The following is a 17,236-nucleotide window of genomic DNA, read 5'->3' as shown; positions in this document are numbered from 1 at the left end:
AACAAATTTAAAGGAGTTATGACAAGAGGAAGATTGGCAAATCAAGAGGTATGTCTTATTTTTCAAATTGAACCATCATCTATCAATGAGGCATGTAAAGATAAATTTTGGATTAAAGCTATGGAAGAAGAATTAGGACAAATTGAGAAGAATAATACTTGGACATTAGTTCCCCAGCCTAAAAATAAAAATGTAATTGGAACTAAATGGGTATTTAGAAACAAACTTAATGAAGATGGTAAGGTTGTTAAAAACAAAGCAAGACTAGTGTGTAAGGGATATTCTCAAAAAGAAGGAGTTGATTACAATGAAACCTTTGCACCGGTAGCCAAAATTGAGGCAGTTAGATTATTCTTGGCTTTTGCAGCTCACAAGGATTACAAAGTTTATCAAATGGATATTAAATGTGCATTTTTGAATAGAGATCTTGAAGAAAAAGTATATATAGAACAACCTGATGGATTTTCTTTGACAGATGACAATGATATGGTTTGTAGGTTAAGAAAAGCTCTGTATGGATTGAAACAAGCCCCAAGAGCTTGGCATGCAAGGTTGGATAAGTATCTTTTGAAGATTGGTTTTACTAAAGGAAATGCAGATATCAACGTATACTACAAAGTAACTAATGATGACATCTTGATTATTGAAGTATTTGTTGATGATATAATCTTTGGAGGAAAAGATGGATTATGTAAGGAATTTTCTCTTGAAATGCAGCAAGAATTTGAAATGTCTATGATTGGAGAAATAAAATTCTTTTTAGATTTGCAAATTTCTCAAACTTATAAAGGTATATTTTTTAGTCAATCCAAGTACTTGAAATAATTACTAAAGAAATTTGGGATGGAGAACTCTAAACCGGTAAGCACACCTATGACTACAAATGACAAATTATCTCAAAGGGATGAATCTACACCTGTTAATCCAACTAGATACAAATCTATGATAGGAGGTTTACTGTATTTGACACAAACCAGGCCTGATATTATGAATGCAGTATGTATTGTTTCTAGATTTCAGAGTAATCCTAGGGAAAATCATGAATCAGTAGTAAAAAAGATTTTCCGGTACTTACAAGGCACAGCAAATCTTGGATTATGGTATCCTAAAGATGAAAACTTTGATCTATGTGCATACACAGATGCAAATTGGGCAGGAGATATAGATGATAGAAAAAGCACCACTGGAGGAGCATTCTTTCTTGGAAAGATATTAGTTTCTTGGTTGAGTAAGAAACAAAGTTGTACATCTTTATCAATAGCAAAATCAGAATATGTTACAGCAGCAACAAACTGTACATAGGTATTATGGCTTAAGCAAATGTTGAAAGACATAAAGGTAAAATGAAAGGAACCTATTACTATATATTGTGATAACACTGCGACAATTGATATATCTAAGAATCTGGTATTACATTCTAAAACAAAACATGTTTCTATCAAACTAAATTTTCTAAGGGAAAAAATTGAAGAAAAGGAGATAAAACTGGTTTATGTGAATACTAAAGAACAACTTGCAAATATTTTCACAAAACCTGTGCCCAAGGAGACTTTTGAGTATCTCAGAGATCAGCTTGGAGTCATACCACCACCGGTAGAGACTTAGACAGTTGATGATTGTCATCAATCGGCATAATTAAATGAACAAATCTTTTATTCCGGTATTTGATGAGGAAGCTACTTCTTAGGGGGATTAGTTGGTATATTGAATTGGTTGGTATTTTGTATGAACTTGACCTTTTGTGACTTTGGCATTTGATGTCAAAGGGGGAGAGATATCTATGGAAAAACACATTATCTTTTTGGTGAGAGATTTTGGGGGAGAGATTTTGAAAAAACACATTTAAGAAGAGATTGGTATTGAAAATAATCTTTGGATAAACACTTGTTACTCCCAGGGGGAGAAATGGAGATTGTTGGTTTTTATATTTGGCATTTCTGTTTTGGCACTTTGATGGTTTTTGGTTTTTATATTTGGCATTTCTGTTTTGGCACTTTGATGGTTTTTCCATCTTGTGTTGCCATCAATGCCAAAGGGGGAGATTGTTGGTATTTTGGTATGGTTTTGTCATTGATGTCAACACCTACTTTGGAGATCCAGCAACATTCATCGGCAAGCAAGTAAACTGTACAACAGTTATTGGTATATGGTTCATCCACAGGATATATTGTTCACCGGTACCTGGAATGATATGGAAGACACTTGGTAATGTCAAAGACATCATGTGGACATTATATTTTGAAGAAATAATCATTGGTATATTCATATTTGCATATTTGCTTTTATCGGCAAATAGGTCCAGGTTATCTAGGGTTACACCGGCAGGTTTATCTTTTCCAGATCAGCATGGCATGCTATGTAGATGATTTATTATTGTTGTAAATGCATTAAGTTGACATGTTCAATCGATTATTGCATCATATATTATATTGTATGTAAAATGTTTTTATTGTAATATCTTGTAGAGCTGACCTACTAAAATTGGTCTTAGGGTATGGTATAAATGTAAGATCTTATTTGTAAGATCAAGTGTGAAATGCGAAAAAGAATTAAGTGAAGGTATATGTGAGATCAAGAAGGGATATACACGAAGACATCATTTGAAGGTGAAGTTAGGTTTTTGTAGAAGCATATCAGCATTACACCGGTATTGAATCTAGCATATGAAGATGTTATTTTGTGCAGTACATTCTTATTGGATTTAACCATCCAACTGTAGTCTGTATGACTCCAATTTTGTGATTGAGCAGTGAGCTCTAGGCTGTTGGCCTTTCTGCATGTGCAGACCCCATTTATGTACACTTACTATCTGTAGTAGTATCATCTGATTGTGGGTAAGGTTTCCCACCGTGGTTTTTCCCCTAACAAGGTCTCCACGTACAAATATTGGTGTCATGTGTTGTGGATGACTTTATGTTTATGTTTCATGCATTAATCCTTACTAGTATAGCAATTTACTATTAACACTGTCTATAGGCATACTTAACTGGTTTACCAGTATTAAGCATTAAGTTGGTTAATAAGGTTTTGGTTTGAATTTATTTGACAACTAATTCACCCCCCCTCTCAGTTGTCTCCGGGACCTAACATATGCCTGAGATTATGCATAACAGAGGTTTGTTGATAGCATTGGTCGAGAGATGGCATAGCGAGCATAACACTTTCCACCTACTGACGGGTGAGATTAGTGTGACTTTAGAGGATGTCTACAGGACTCTGCATATCCCAGTGACTAGTGAGCTTGTGCAGTATGATTATCAAGATCATTTTGGGACAAAGGCTAGCAAGGTTGTGTTTGCTGATGAGAGCATTGGTAGGGGAGAGATCCGATGGGTGGATATGGTGATGTATTACGAGGCTCTTCCTATTACTCTTGCTAGTTTTATTGGAGGATTTATATGTCCTGATAGGAGATCATGAGGTTTTTCCATTGGATGGGGTGAGATTCTCCTGAGTATGATGCAGCATCATACTTGATATGCTTGGGGTGTTTTCATGCTAGCACATTTATATCATGATCTTCATTAGGTAGTGTATGATGATAGTGCGAGTTTATCTACTGGATGCACTTTATTGCAGATCTGGTGCTGGAGCACATTGCTATTACTTGGCCTATCCATCATAGAGTTTGTGGAGAGAGATAGCCATATGTGTATTTTTATGCAGGTATCCTTACTTAGCATAAGCTGGGTAAGATGGAGTATTGGCGTTGGGTGCTTGATTCATTGGACAACATCACTTGGAGACCATATCTTGATTGTGAGCCATGGATGGATGATGCATAGACATTACCATGTATTATGCAGAGTAGATATCTCATTAGTCGGACACCTTTTATTATTGAGCGAAAGTTGATTGGTTAGATTTTGAGACAATTTGGTATCATCCAGCCTATTCCTACTGGTGTGACAATATATGCTCGATTTTATAGAGATAGACGAGATTGGGGAACATCATTATCATTTGAGATTGCTCATGCAGAGTTTGTTGCTACTCTAAGAGTGGCTTATGATATGAGATTACACATTCTTGATCCTAGGGTTACTGCAGAGTATGCTTAGTATATACTAGCTCATCCATTTCCTCACATTACTGATCTAGAAGATCCTCCTCCTAGTTCAGGAGATGATGAGGATGACTCAGATGATCCAGTTTCTAGGAGACATAGATGAAGATGAGAGCTTAGAACTACTCATGAGGTTGGGGGAGGTGGAGATGATGGTGGGGATGGAGGAGGTGGTGGTAGGAGACCTGGACGGAGGGGAGGTTGATTGAGAGTCTATGGAGGACCATTTGGACCAGCTGGCAGGATTGAGAGACCACGTCCTATGGGTGGGAGAGAGCATGGTAGGACTGGTATGAGATCACCGAGAGGGTTGCCATTGACAGAAGGCAGGGTGACTGGATTGGATGGGGGTTGCGAGAGAGGTATTGATTTCAGACAGATTCAGCCAGTTCCTTGAGTTATTGCAGCGCATGGTGGAGATGATGAGGATCCTGAGGATCATGTTCCCCTGATTAGACGATGGGTTTAGAGAGTTACTCGGACCGAGATACTAGCAGTTGGATAGGTTGGTGGTGAGGGGATTGGGACTCATGCACCATAACAGGTTGCACTAGTGCATGATATGCCAGATGTGGTCATACCAGAGCATGATGTGCCAGGGCAGGATATTATTGACAGTCTGAGAGCACAGATTGATCAACTTCGAGCACAGGTATAGACTCTTATTACTAAGTGGGATAGAGCTGTTAGGAGATAGCATGATACTCAAGGTCTTATAGATCATATTCAGTAGGTTGGATCAGGTACTCTCTCGACAGATACTATTAAAGCACTAGTTTGGGCTGGGAAGGAGACCTCCCACTGGTGACGATGATATGAGGAGGCAGTTGCAAAGAGCCAGAGAGTAGATAGTTATCATACCACTGTGTTGATGGATACTAGTAGTGGTGGGAGCATAGGACCTCCTCAGAGGAGTGGGGAGCATGGGAGACAGGCATCTAGAGGATCTTCTCACCCACAGCCATAGAGACAGACAGAGTCAGGTGGTAGTGGTACAGGATAGCCTTGACTTGATTTGCATTGGATGAGGCATTTGTATTGTTTATTTGATATCATTGTATACTTGGATTTTTTATTATTTTATGATGATCTATATGTAGACATGGATTCTATATGATGATGATTTATATGCATGTTACTCTATTTGATGATGATGCTTTATTATTTGATGATCTATATGCTTTGATTATATGGATGCAGTGATTATATGTTTTTGTTTTGATTTTCGATGATTTTGGATGCAAATGTACTGATCTATATGGAATGCAAATGAATGGTTGATTTGCTTTGATTTATGATGATGTAAATTCAAATGATCTATATGAAATATTTTTGAGTTTTTTATGTAATGTTTATGATGATTATGAATCTAAGTGCAAAGATGCAACTAAATGATTGTTATAAAAATGATAATGCAAATAACAATGATGATACACTACATGATAAATGAAATGCACGCTATTAAATGCAAATAATGCAATGATAAAATGCAACTAAAATGGAATGAATGATGATTAAAATGCACATATAATGATTAAATGCAACTTGTATTTGTTTGTCTGAGTATACTCAATCTTTATTTATGACGATTGATCTATTTAATGAAATGATATGCTTATAATGCAACTGACAAATGAATGCTTATAATGTAGATGAATAATGAGCTAATGAAATGATCTATCTAAAACTTATACTGCCATTCTTCATATGCTATCTTGTAATAGTGCTTGATTTCATGATTGAGCTTTAAAATGTTGTAAGAAAATACAAGCAACTTGACATAATGATTCAAGATGACCTAAGTATTTCTTACATGGATTTTGATATAGCAAGTTAATACAAGAAACTTGATATAATGGATCAAGTTGACCTGAGTATTGCTTGTAGAATAGACAAGGATTATCTCCTTTCATGCATGACTTGGAATGTCCTCCTTGATTTTTTGTTGATCATATCCTGAGATAAGTTCATACCATAGTAAGAGATAATACACATACAACAATAAAAGAAAATAATCATGCCCCATCATAGCTTCTCTAGTCATGGACATCCTTGAGTTGCATAGAGTACATGATTAGCAATAAAATCAAGATATAAACATTGAACCTTGTATGCCATTCACATGTTCTAATGGTCATTAACTGATATAATCATCTTAATGAATGATCTTTGATAATCCTTTATAGCTTGTTGGTTGATTCTTCATTTTCTAAGTTTGACAATTCAGTTGTTATGAAATGCCTTGATTTTTGTTGCTTTGTTGCTCGTTATTTGTTTCAAAATCCTAGGTATTTTTGGTTTTTTTAAGTTTTTCGGATGTTTTGGATTTTTCAAAGGTTCAAAAGATCACCTTAGCAAAAGGAATTTGGATTTTGCCCCCAGTGGAAACAAAAATTACTATGGATATATGAATTGATCAAGATCCAAACCATGGTGGGATACAAATGCAGATTGATCGATGTTGATAAAATCTAAGATAGTGACTATGACAAGTATGTCAAAGATTGGTTAACTATTGGTAGCTGCATATTTCTTGCTAAATGGTTCAGAGCAATGGATGCAAAAGATGTTTTGGATAAGATAGCAATAGATAGCAATGATAGATGCAATAGGATGGAGTGGATAGGTGCGCAAAGTGATCTCATAGATGGAGGAACTCACTTTTTAGATAGCGCCTGTTTACCAAGTTTTCACCATCTAAATTTATTGTATTTTTTGCTATTTATTGATTTTTTTTTTCAGGACTTTATATCTCAAGCATAGAATTTCTTGAGATGGATAGAATTGATAGGTTTATCAAACTAATCACCTTTAGGAGTAGATAACTTGTATGCTCCTGATCCATATGTTGCTACTATGACAAAAGGTCCTAGCCAATTTGGTTCGAATTTTCCCTTCTTTTCTCAGTCTTGCTAATTTCTTGGATTCTCCCTTAGAACTATATATCAAATCTCGAAAATACGCAGCTTGACTCTATGGTTATAGCTTCTTTCCATTCTTTGTTGGTATACTTTCAAATGTTTTGTTGCATTTTGGCAACGTTCCTAAATCAGTTCTAGTTCTTGAAGTCAAGAAACTTGTTGTTCTTCTTCTGGTATAAGACCGTGCAAGGATACACATAGAGAAGGTATCTCTACTTCTATAGGTAATATAGCTTCTAATTCATAGACCAAACAATATGGAGTTGCCCCTATTGGAGTGCAGATGCTAGTTCAGTATGCCCAAAGAGAAGGATTTAGTTGAATGTGTCAGTCTTTTCCAGCTTCATTTACTATTTTCTTCAAGATTTTTAAGATAGTTTTGTTTGATGCCTCAACTTGACCATTTCCCTATGGATAATATGGAGTAGAGAACCTATGTTGGATATGAAACTGTTCACATAGTTCTTTCACATCTTGATTTTTTTATGGTCTTCCATTATCAACGATAATGGTCATAGGAACGCCATAGCGATAGATTATATAATTCAAGATGAATGATGATATTTTTTTTCTTGTCACTATTGTTAAAGGCATTGCTTCAATCCACTTAGTAAAATATTTCATAGCAATCAGAATGAACTTATGTCCATTAGAAGATGAAGGATTGATCATTCCTACCAAATCAAGGCCCCATTGTGAAAATGGCCATGATCCTATCATAAGATATAACTCTTGTGCTGGTGCATGGATTAGATTTCCATGGATCTGACACTGTTTACATTTTCTAGCATAGGTGAATGAATGTCTTTCCATAGTAGGCTAAAAGTAACCCATACAGATAAGTTTCTTAGCTAATGTTAAACCACTTGAGTGTGTACCACAAATACCCGCATGAATTTCATTAAGAACTCTCTCATATTCATCTTTTTCAAGACATCTCAACAATGTACCATCTAGACCACACCTATATAGGATATCAGCAATAATGGTATAGCCAGAGGACTGATGGATAAAGTTTCTTCATTGATTACGAGATAATTCTAGAGGAATGATATGATCTTTCAAATATTGGTAGGTTTGACCGTATAAGGATTCACTGGTTCCTGATATATGACAAATTCGATAGGTATGCTAGGATTGGATGGTAGGGATTAAGATATCTTCCATGAGAAATTTGTAACACTGCTGATTCTCTTTATTTTGCAAGAGAGATTCTATTGTAGCCATTGCATTTGCTACTTTATTCTCATTTCTGGGAATCTGGGTGAATGTAATTTCTTTAAGTGCCCTTTAAATTCCTCTATCAGTTGTTTGTATGTCATAAGCTTATCATCCTTTGTTTGATATTCATCATTTATTTGATTTATGACAAGTTGTGAATCACCATAGACATGTAGTTCTTTAATATTCCATTCAATGGCCATTTTAAGCCCTATAACCAATGCTTCATACTCTACAGTATTATTTGTGCATGGAAATCATAGTCTATATGATTTTGGAATTGTGTGTCCTTGAGGTGTGATGAAAAAGATTCCTACACCTGATCCATATTGAGTATAAGAGCCATCAAAGTACAATTCCCAAAAGTTTGTACTTATTGTCAAGATATCTGCATCAAGAAATTCAATGTGCAAAGGCATGTTATTATGTAGAGGTGCATCAGCCAATTAATCAGTGATGACTTGTCCCTTGATAGCTTTCCGGTCAACATATTCTATGTCAAATTCACTCAGTATCATAACCCATTTGGCTAGTCTCCCTGTCAATGTTGACTTTCTCTATAGATATTTGAGAGGATATATCTTTGCTATTAGTTTTACAGAATGAATCAACATATAATGTTGTAGCTTCTGGGTTACAAATACAACTGGTAGAAATATCTTTTCAATTGAGGAATAATTTAACTCATAGCCAACAAGCATTATGCTGATATAATAAACTGCTCTTTCTTTTCCTTCATCATCATGTTGAGCTAGGAGAGCGCCTAATGATACACTTGTTGATGAGATAGAGTAACAATGGTTTCCCCTTGGTTGGTGATATCAGTACTGGAGGACTCATAAGATATTCTTTTATTTGCCAGAAAGCTTCTTCACATTTTGTATCCCATTTGAATGGAACATTTTTATGTAGAAGATGGGTAAATGGCAGACATCTATCGGCCAATTGAGAAACAAATCTCCTTGTTGATTGCAACCTTCCTTGTAAAGATCGCAATTGACTTATGTTCTTGGGTGACTCCATCTCCATGATAGCTTTAACTTTTCTAGGATCTTCTTCTATGCCACGAGCTGATATAATGTATCCAAGGAGCTTTCCAGAGGTTAATCCAAATGCACATTTCTTTGGATTTAATCTCAATTGATATCTTTCCAGCCTATCAAAAATCTTTCTTAAAATATTCAAATGTTCTTTTCATGTGTGAGATTTGTAAGTATGTCATCGACATAATCTTCCATGAATGTATGCATCATGTCATGAAAATTTGTTGTCATAGCCCTTTGATAAGTCGCTCCTGCATTCTTAAGCCCAAATGGCATAACATTCCAGCAGTACGTTCCCCATGCACAGGTGAAAGTTGTCTTCTCTTGATCTTCAGGTGTGATTCTTATTTGATTATATCCTGAGAAGCCATCCATTAATGAAAACATCTCATGGCTTGCTGATAACTCCACTATGATATCAATGTTTGGTAATGGGAAATCATCTTTTGGACATGCTTTATTTAGATCTTTGAAATATGTGCAGATTCTTATGCTCTTATCTAGTTTTGATACTGGTACGATACTTGAGACCCATTCTGGATAAGCAACTAGTCTTATGAAACCCACTTCTAATAGTTTCTTGAGCTCGGTTTTGACAAGGAGAGCAATATGCGGATGCATCTTTCTTAGCTTCTACTTAACAGGTTTTGCTTTTAAGTGCATGTTAAGATGATGCATGATAAGATTTGGGTTAAGTCCTAGCATATTTGCATAAGACCAAGCAAAATTTATTTGTCTTTGCTTAAATAATTCCATGTACTCTTTCCTCTCTCTTTCTGATAATGAGGTAGCGAAATGAAGTATTTTAGGATCTTTTGATGTATCAATGTTTACTTCTTCTATTGGTTCTATCAGGATAGCAGATCTCTCTTGAAGATATGTAGGAAAAATGTCAAACTTTCCATCTTTTGGTGCCTCTAAGAGGTTTTCACCATCAGATACGCCCTTTGTTTTCTCTTTTGATTGATCTAATGTTGTTGTGAAATGGTTTTCAACAATAGGTCTCTTTCCTTATTTTATTTTGCTTTTGTGACTGGAAAGCTTGGCATTCTCCTGGCTATGAGAAACATCACTTGATTCTGCAATGGAATATATCTTAGGATGGATAGGTTCAACAATGTTAAGGTACATGACTAAGTCATGATCATTGGAAAAGACATTTAGATTGGGGTTGTCTAAATTATCCCAATTAATTAATTCAGGATGTAGAAGGGGTAAATCATAATCATTGTCATCATTAGGTGTTTCAATGTTCATGACATAATTATCATAGCTTGGCGTAGAATAGGTATTGTCATAGATTAAATGTTTTTGAGAATTGTCTTTCTCAAGCATTTCTAAATTAGTTTTAACAAGATTAATATTAGCATTTGGTAGTTCACACTCAAGTGGTCATTCAACTGACATTTGTCCCTTAAACAAATGGGTTATATCCATGCACACATCTTTGATACTACAAATTCATTCTTGATTGACCTCATTTGCATTTTGGATTTGACATATTTGTGCATATGATGAAGTAGATTCTTTTAATAGATTTTGTCTCTTTTCAAACTCAACTTCTTCTAGACTAATAGTTAGTCCAACTTGACTATCCCTTAGCTCTTCCATGGTTCTTCCATATCTGATCTGTGTTTGCTCTTCCTGTGGCATTGCTTCTCTATCTTTGTCATTTCCTTTCTTTTTTGCATACGCCTCTTTTCTTTGGATTCTGAGTTTTTCTTGCCTTCTTTCTAACTTCATCTTTTGTTCTGCTATAGACAAGTCTTATTTCATGATAGCTACTTGATCTTCATTATGTTATTTACTTGATGTAGTGGATAAGACATCTAGACTCCATTCATATTCATTGGAATCTATTTCTGAATCCTGATCCAAGATTACTCCACTATACCATACTGGAATGTCATATGGTGCAAAGAGTTCTCTGATTTCTGCCATCTCTATTTTTACTACTTCTAGGATATCTTGTGAAGATTTTGCCTTTTTTTGTATTTTCAGAATTTGTTGACAAGATTTTTCTTCACCTTGGATGATGATCTCCTCCTCTTTCTTTTCATGTTCTTATTGCTTCTTTTGTTTATTGGTTAATATTTCGGCCGCTTGATGTAGCTTTTCTTGCCAATTTTCTTCTTTAGAAACTGATTTCTTTCTCCATTTTTGCTTTTGATGATTATGTTGCTTTTGATTAGACTTTAGATATCCTAGCCCGGATTTATCTTCTATGGATTGCGAGTGTGGACAAATAGGTTCTGAAATACCTTGATGTTGCTTACCAATTGATCATTTTCCTTCATATCCCATCTTTTTCATGATTTCATATCCTTTGCCATATTATTTTATGGGAATATTGACTTATGTTGTTATTGCTATAGTTTTATGTTCATCTTTGTATAACCAACCAAGAATGTCTTTGTCTTCATTTTCATCTTCAAGAGTTCCAGCACTAACAAAGGTTCCTTTAAACATATGTTTTGATTTTCCTGATGCCTTTGATTGAATATCTGTAGGCTTTCCATATGACTTAGGGGAAAGTGGAAAATTTTACAAAGATTACTTTCCCATTCCTTCATTATTTAACTTGAGCTTTTCTTCAAAAGTTTCCCATAACTTTTCTTAAATTTCTTTGGTAGGATATACTGATTCTCTGTTATGTGGAACTCTTGTATCTTATGTTGGCTTCAAATTATTGCAATATTGATTAGAATCTGCAATTATAGTGATTTATTTTCCTTCATGAGGAAATTTTACACATTGAAGATATGTAGAAGGAACTACTTGCATCTTGTGAATCCATGGTCTTCCTAGAAGAATATTGTAGGAGAGGTTCAAATCTAAAACTTGACACAATGTTTCCTTTTCCATAGGTCCTATCTTTGTTGGTAGCACAAAAGTCCCTTTAGAAGAACATTTTGCTTCATCATAAGCCTTGATGGTTATTTTCTTTTTTGGGTCTACTGCATTCTCTGAATATCCCAAAGCTTTTATCAAACTTAATGCACAAATGTTTAATCCAGCTCCTCCATCTATGAGCACATGTTTGACATGAGTTTTATTTGTGGAGACTTCAACATGTAAGGGAGCATTATGAGGATGTTCCAAGGATGGATCATCATTTTCAGAAAATGATAAGCAATGAGAAGCTATGAGGTGTCCTACCATATTTTGGAACTGATCTATATCCAAATCTTTTGAAACTGTTGTCTCCACTAAAGCTTTCTCCAAAATGTCCTTATGCATAGGTGAAATCTTGAGAAGTTCCAGAATTGATATTTGAGCAGGTATTCATTGTAATTTCTCTACTAAATTGTATTATTGTGGATTGGGTGTTGGATCTTTTGTTACACCTGGAAAGGTAACCTTTGCTTTGCTTCTTGTGATAACATTGATTGGTTCTGAAGATGAATTTTTGTTAACAATAATCACATTCACTACATCATCGTATGTATAAGTGTAATTCACCTTGGTTTTTCCTTTGTCATTTTTTAATTGGGATGATTCACCTTTGTCATAATTTGGGAGTGGAGTCTTGAAAGCCAAGTGTGATTCATTCATTTTATGGCTATCCATTGTAATGGTTCCATTATCGATTAGATCTTGGATAAGGTGTTTCAATCTCTGACAATCATTTGTTAGGTGTCCTTTATTCTGATGATAGTTGCAAAAATGATTGTCATTCCACCAATTAGGCTTGACTGGTGGTTCATAATTTCTTGTTTCTGGCAAAACAATCAATTTACTGGCAAGTAAAGTTTTTAGAGTTGATTCTAAAGATTCTCCAATGTTTGTGAATTTTCTTCGAGGATTGGAGAAAAGGGACTTAGCTTTGTTGTTTTCTAGATTGTTATTGCTTGGGTTTTGACTTGATAGATTGAAAATTGGTTGTTATTGTTTTGTATTACTATTATCGTCATTCCCTTCATTGCTGACATTCCTATTCTTTGACCAGAACTTGGGTTTGTCATTGTTGTTGTTGTTGTTTTTGTTGTTGTATGAATTATTGTAAAGTTTTAGTTCTCCTTTCTTTACCATTACATTCTCTATTTTTAGTCCATTCTCGATCATTTTGGCAAAAGAGGGATGACATTGCATCCTTAGTCGATAACTCATTTCACTGATAAGATTATCAATGAATATGTCCATTTTTTCTTGATCAGGTACATCTCAAGGATACCTATTAAACATGTGTTTCCATCATTGTAAGAAAATCATAAAGGATTCACCATTCTTTTGTTAAACACTACAAAGATCTAGCATTGTTATTCCATTCCTTATATTGTAGGAATATTGTGAAATAAACCTATTCACAAGTTCTTCAAAGGATTTGATTCCAGATGGTAATCTTGAAAACCATTCCAGATGGTAATCTTGAAAACCACTCCATTTATTGTCCATTTAAACTCCTAGGAAAAAGATGCATAAGGTAAGTTTCATCATGAGAAAATTCCATGCTCATAGTACAAAACTCCCTAATGTGATCTTGAGGATCAGATCTTCCATCATATTTGTCATATTTAGGAATCTCGCAATGTTGCGGAAATGGTATCATATTCAGATTTTTATCAAAAGAATATGGGCATATATCTTCTAATGAATATTTCTTGGAGCTTGTCCCATTTTGCATGTCTTGTATTTTTTGTTGAAGAGTTTGTATTTGTTGAGTAAGGTTTGATAAGGGATTATCTACATAGTTTCTTCTTGTTTCTTCGTGAGTCTTTTTGTCACTACGCTCTTTTCTTTTATCATCCCTTTCTTTCCTTGTTTCTCTGTTACTTTCTTTGTTTATGTCCTCATTATTTGGATCATCTATGTTTTGGGTGTTACTTGTCTCTGCATCTTATTTCAATCTTTCCATGTTAAAGTCTTGTGGTAGTTTAACTCCATATTTTGCCAACATCAAGAGATATTTTTCTTTTTGTTTTGCCAACAATTTTTCCATTAGCCTATCAAACTTGAAATCTTGCTCAAGGTCTCTAATGGTGCTATTGACTACTTCTTCATCAACAGCGGTAAATCCAAGAGTGTGGAATATAGGAATATCTTCTTCCTCCATTTGTTGTTGCTTTCTAAGTTGCTTGTGTTGGGCTCTAGTCCAAACTGGCATGTGATTATTTCAATGTTGTTGAAATTTCCAAAGGACAAAGTCAATAGGTGATTATTGGTTTAGGAAGATATGCTTTGTTGATCTTGCCACTATTGTTTGTTCATTGGGATAAAGCATCTCTTTGTTGAAAGGCACGTCTTTGTAGAGTTTCACCGTCAAATTCTGTACCACAACCACGTAAGTAGTGATGAAAATAGTGTAAGAATGTCCTATGTTTCAATAAGATCTTGTGATTGATATACAAGAATCTTATCCTTTTCTGAGTAGCTTTATAACTGGCTTTTCTTTTCTTAAGGTGATACTTAAAAGTCATATAAGCATTTGACAATTCACAAGTTTGTTTGAATCCAATATTGGTGTGATTTTGGTTTTGATATAACCTAGGTTCAAAATAGGAAATATATATCCAAGATTAGGAACCTAGTATAGATTTGATCAAGCTTCGTGATAGAGGATTTGATTATCCTGATGAGAAACTTGACAACGATGTTGATTTTTGCACTTAAGATAGTTGAATCGATAGCTTGTTAAATGTTGATGTTTATAGAACCTTTTGAGTATAACCTGTTGGATTAACAACCTAGTTTGTTTGAGCTAGTTTGAAAAGTATGTGATGGTTTAGAGACAAACCTACTTTAAGAATTATTTTGACATTGATGTTTTCACACTTTGATATTGGGTCTAGTGTTTCAAGTGTTGAAAAGATTTTGTATTACCCTTTTGATCAAACTTTTTCAGAAATTTGTTGGATTTTTTCTTCCTTGTAGATGATAATTTTCTTCAATTTTTTACCATTTCGAACATGTTACAGACATAGAAGACATAGTGTTTAATAAACAAAATGCACAAGCAAGTACAATCCCTATGGCAGGCTGAGACAATAGTTTTTGAATCTCATATGGAGTTTCCCCCAAGGCTACGCTATTCAAAATGGATATTTGGATACTTGACCCCACTAGCTCCACTCTCGGCACTCACTTCTCTGGGGAAGCCAAGCACCAATTTCCATGAAAACTCCTCATGGCAAACTTTATATCTCTAGTAAGAACCGTATGTGTGTGAGCGGCTTCAGAGGTCCGACCTCCTGTGCCAACAACTAGAAGGATTTTGGCAACTAGTACAAGTGGTTTTTAGTAAAGGCTTTTGGTCATGTGGCCATACATGTGGCACTTTCAGCTCTGTAAATATAGAAGGTTCCCAACCTATAGAGGTTACACTCCATAGAGTTTGTGGGGAAATATAGTGTCGGTATGAACTTATCAGCACATGTTGTTTGGGACTTTCGTCACAAACATGATTTATTTATAGTGGATTGGAAGGACTCTGTATTATCCCATTTCCACTTTAGGTTGTTCCCCTCTCACTGGCCCCCTCAAGGTAGCTCGGGAAGGTAGACCCTCTAAAAGGACTTAATTGCTTGAAATTAAAGAAAGTGTAAAAGAGTGGGTTTGGCTTTTTGGTCACCCAATTAAAGGGAGAGCATATACCTACCACTTTCGAGACATGAAATACAAGTGTTCTTTTTAACCTTTTCAAAGTAATTGTTGGCTAAGTCCTATTTGGAGATGTTGCTCCAACAAGCATGGTGTTCATTTTAGCCTTTTTAAAAGTCTATGTGCAACTATTTTAGAGAAAATACCAAAAATGCAAGTTGCATGCTATCAATTCATCCTCTTAGTTAAACTAGATGAACAAGATATGATATATTACTTCCCAAATGAAGACTTTTAATTAGCTAGATGATAAAATGCATAAAATTTGCCTTAAATGTCATCCTGCACACGCATGTTAGTAATCTAAAAAATCTAATTTCTTGGACATTCGGACCTGCAAGAAAATTTTGTCAGTTTTATAAATAGAAGCGCTAGTCTAACATATGCACTATCTTTTTGCCCAAAAGTGCTAACCTATAGATCAAAAGTGCTAACCTAGACTACAAAAGCACTACTCTATGGATACAAAAGCATGATTTCCTTGACATATGCGCTAATCTAAGACATAAATGGGTGAACCTATAATGCAAATGCGCAGAATTTAAGATAGAAGCACTAACCTATATGACATATGTGCCAACCTATGATGCAAATGCGCAGTTTTTCAGACAAAAGTGCTAACCTACATGACATATGCGCTAACCTATGATGCAAACACTAACTTGTCAAACAAAAGCGCTATCAGAATTCACAAATGCGTGAATCTACATTACAAATGCATTGATTTAACTTTTTGAGAGATTTTTTTAAAGGTATATGCGAGGTCTAGCCCCACGGTGGGCACCAAAATGTGTGAGCTTGAATTTGATCCTCAGAATGTTACCTGTAATAAGTTAATTTCACAAAATACAATGGAAATGCATACAAGAGATCCAAAATCCACCAATGAAACTACATGAAATACATACTAAAATAAAACATTATTTTACGTTCATGTCTTATGTCTCATTGTGTCCTAACTCCACTATTCCTGGTTGCAGATGGTGTGCTCTCAGATAATGCATTGTTGGCTTCCAAGATGACATATGAAGAATGGACCGATAACTTGTAGTTAACTGATACTATGATATGCAAATGCTACATGATTATGCTAAAATGATTGTGCTAAAATGTTATATGATATTTGCTATTGCTATTTGCTATTTGCTTCAAAAATCACAGATGCATATGATCAATTTGAAGAGTAACTTGAAGATTAACTCTCTCAACTGAAGCTCTTGATTTTATAGACTTTAAGAGGATAAGATGATGTGTCTCAAATCAATGGTCCTGATCAGATCTACAGATTTGAATGGCTATGAGCAAAGGTGAAGGTTGAGAGAAAGGGGGAAGGAGAAGAAAAGTGTCACGCATCTCACCTTGACTGAGTTGCTGACTGAGAGAATCTA

This window comes from Cryptomeria japonica, chromosome 3 (assembly GCF_030272615.1).
Source record: "Cryptomeria japonica chromosome 3, Sugi_1.0, whole genome shotgun sequence".
NCBI lineage: Eukaryota > Viridiplantae > Streptophyta > Pinopsida > Cupressales > Cupressaceae > Cryptomeria > Cryptomeria japonica.
The sequence above is the reverse complement of the archived record's forward strand: the minus strand, read 5'-3'. Positions refer to the sequence as shown.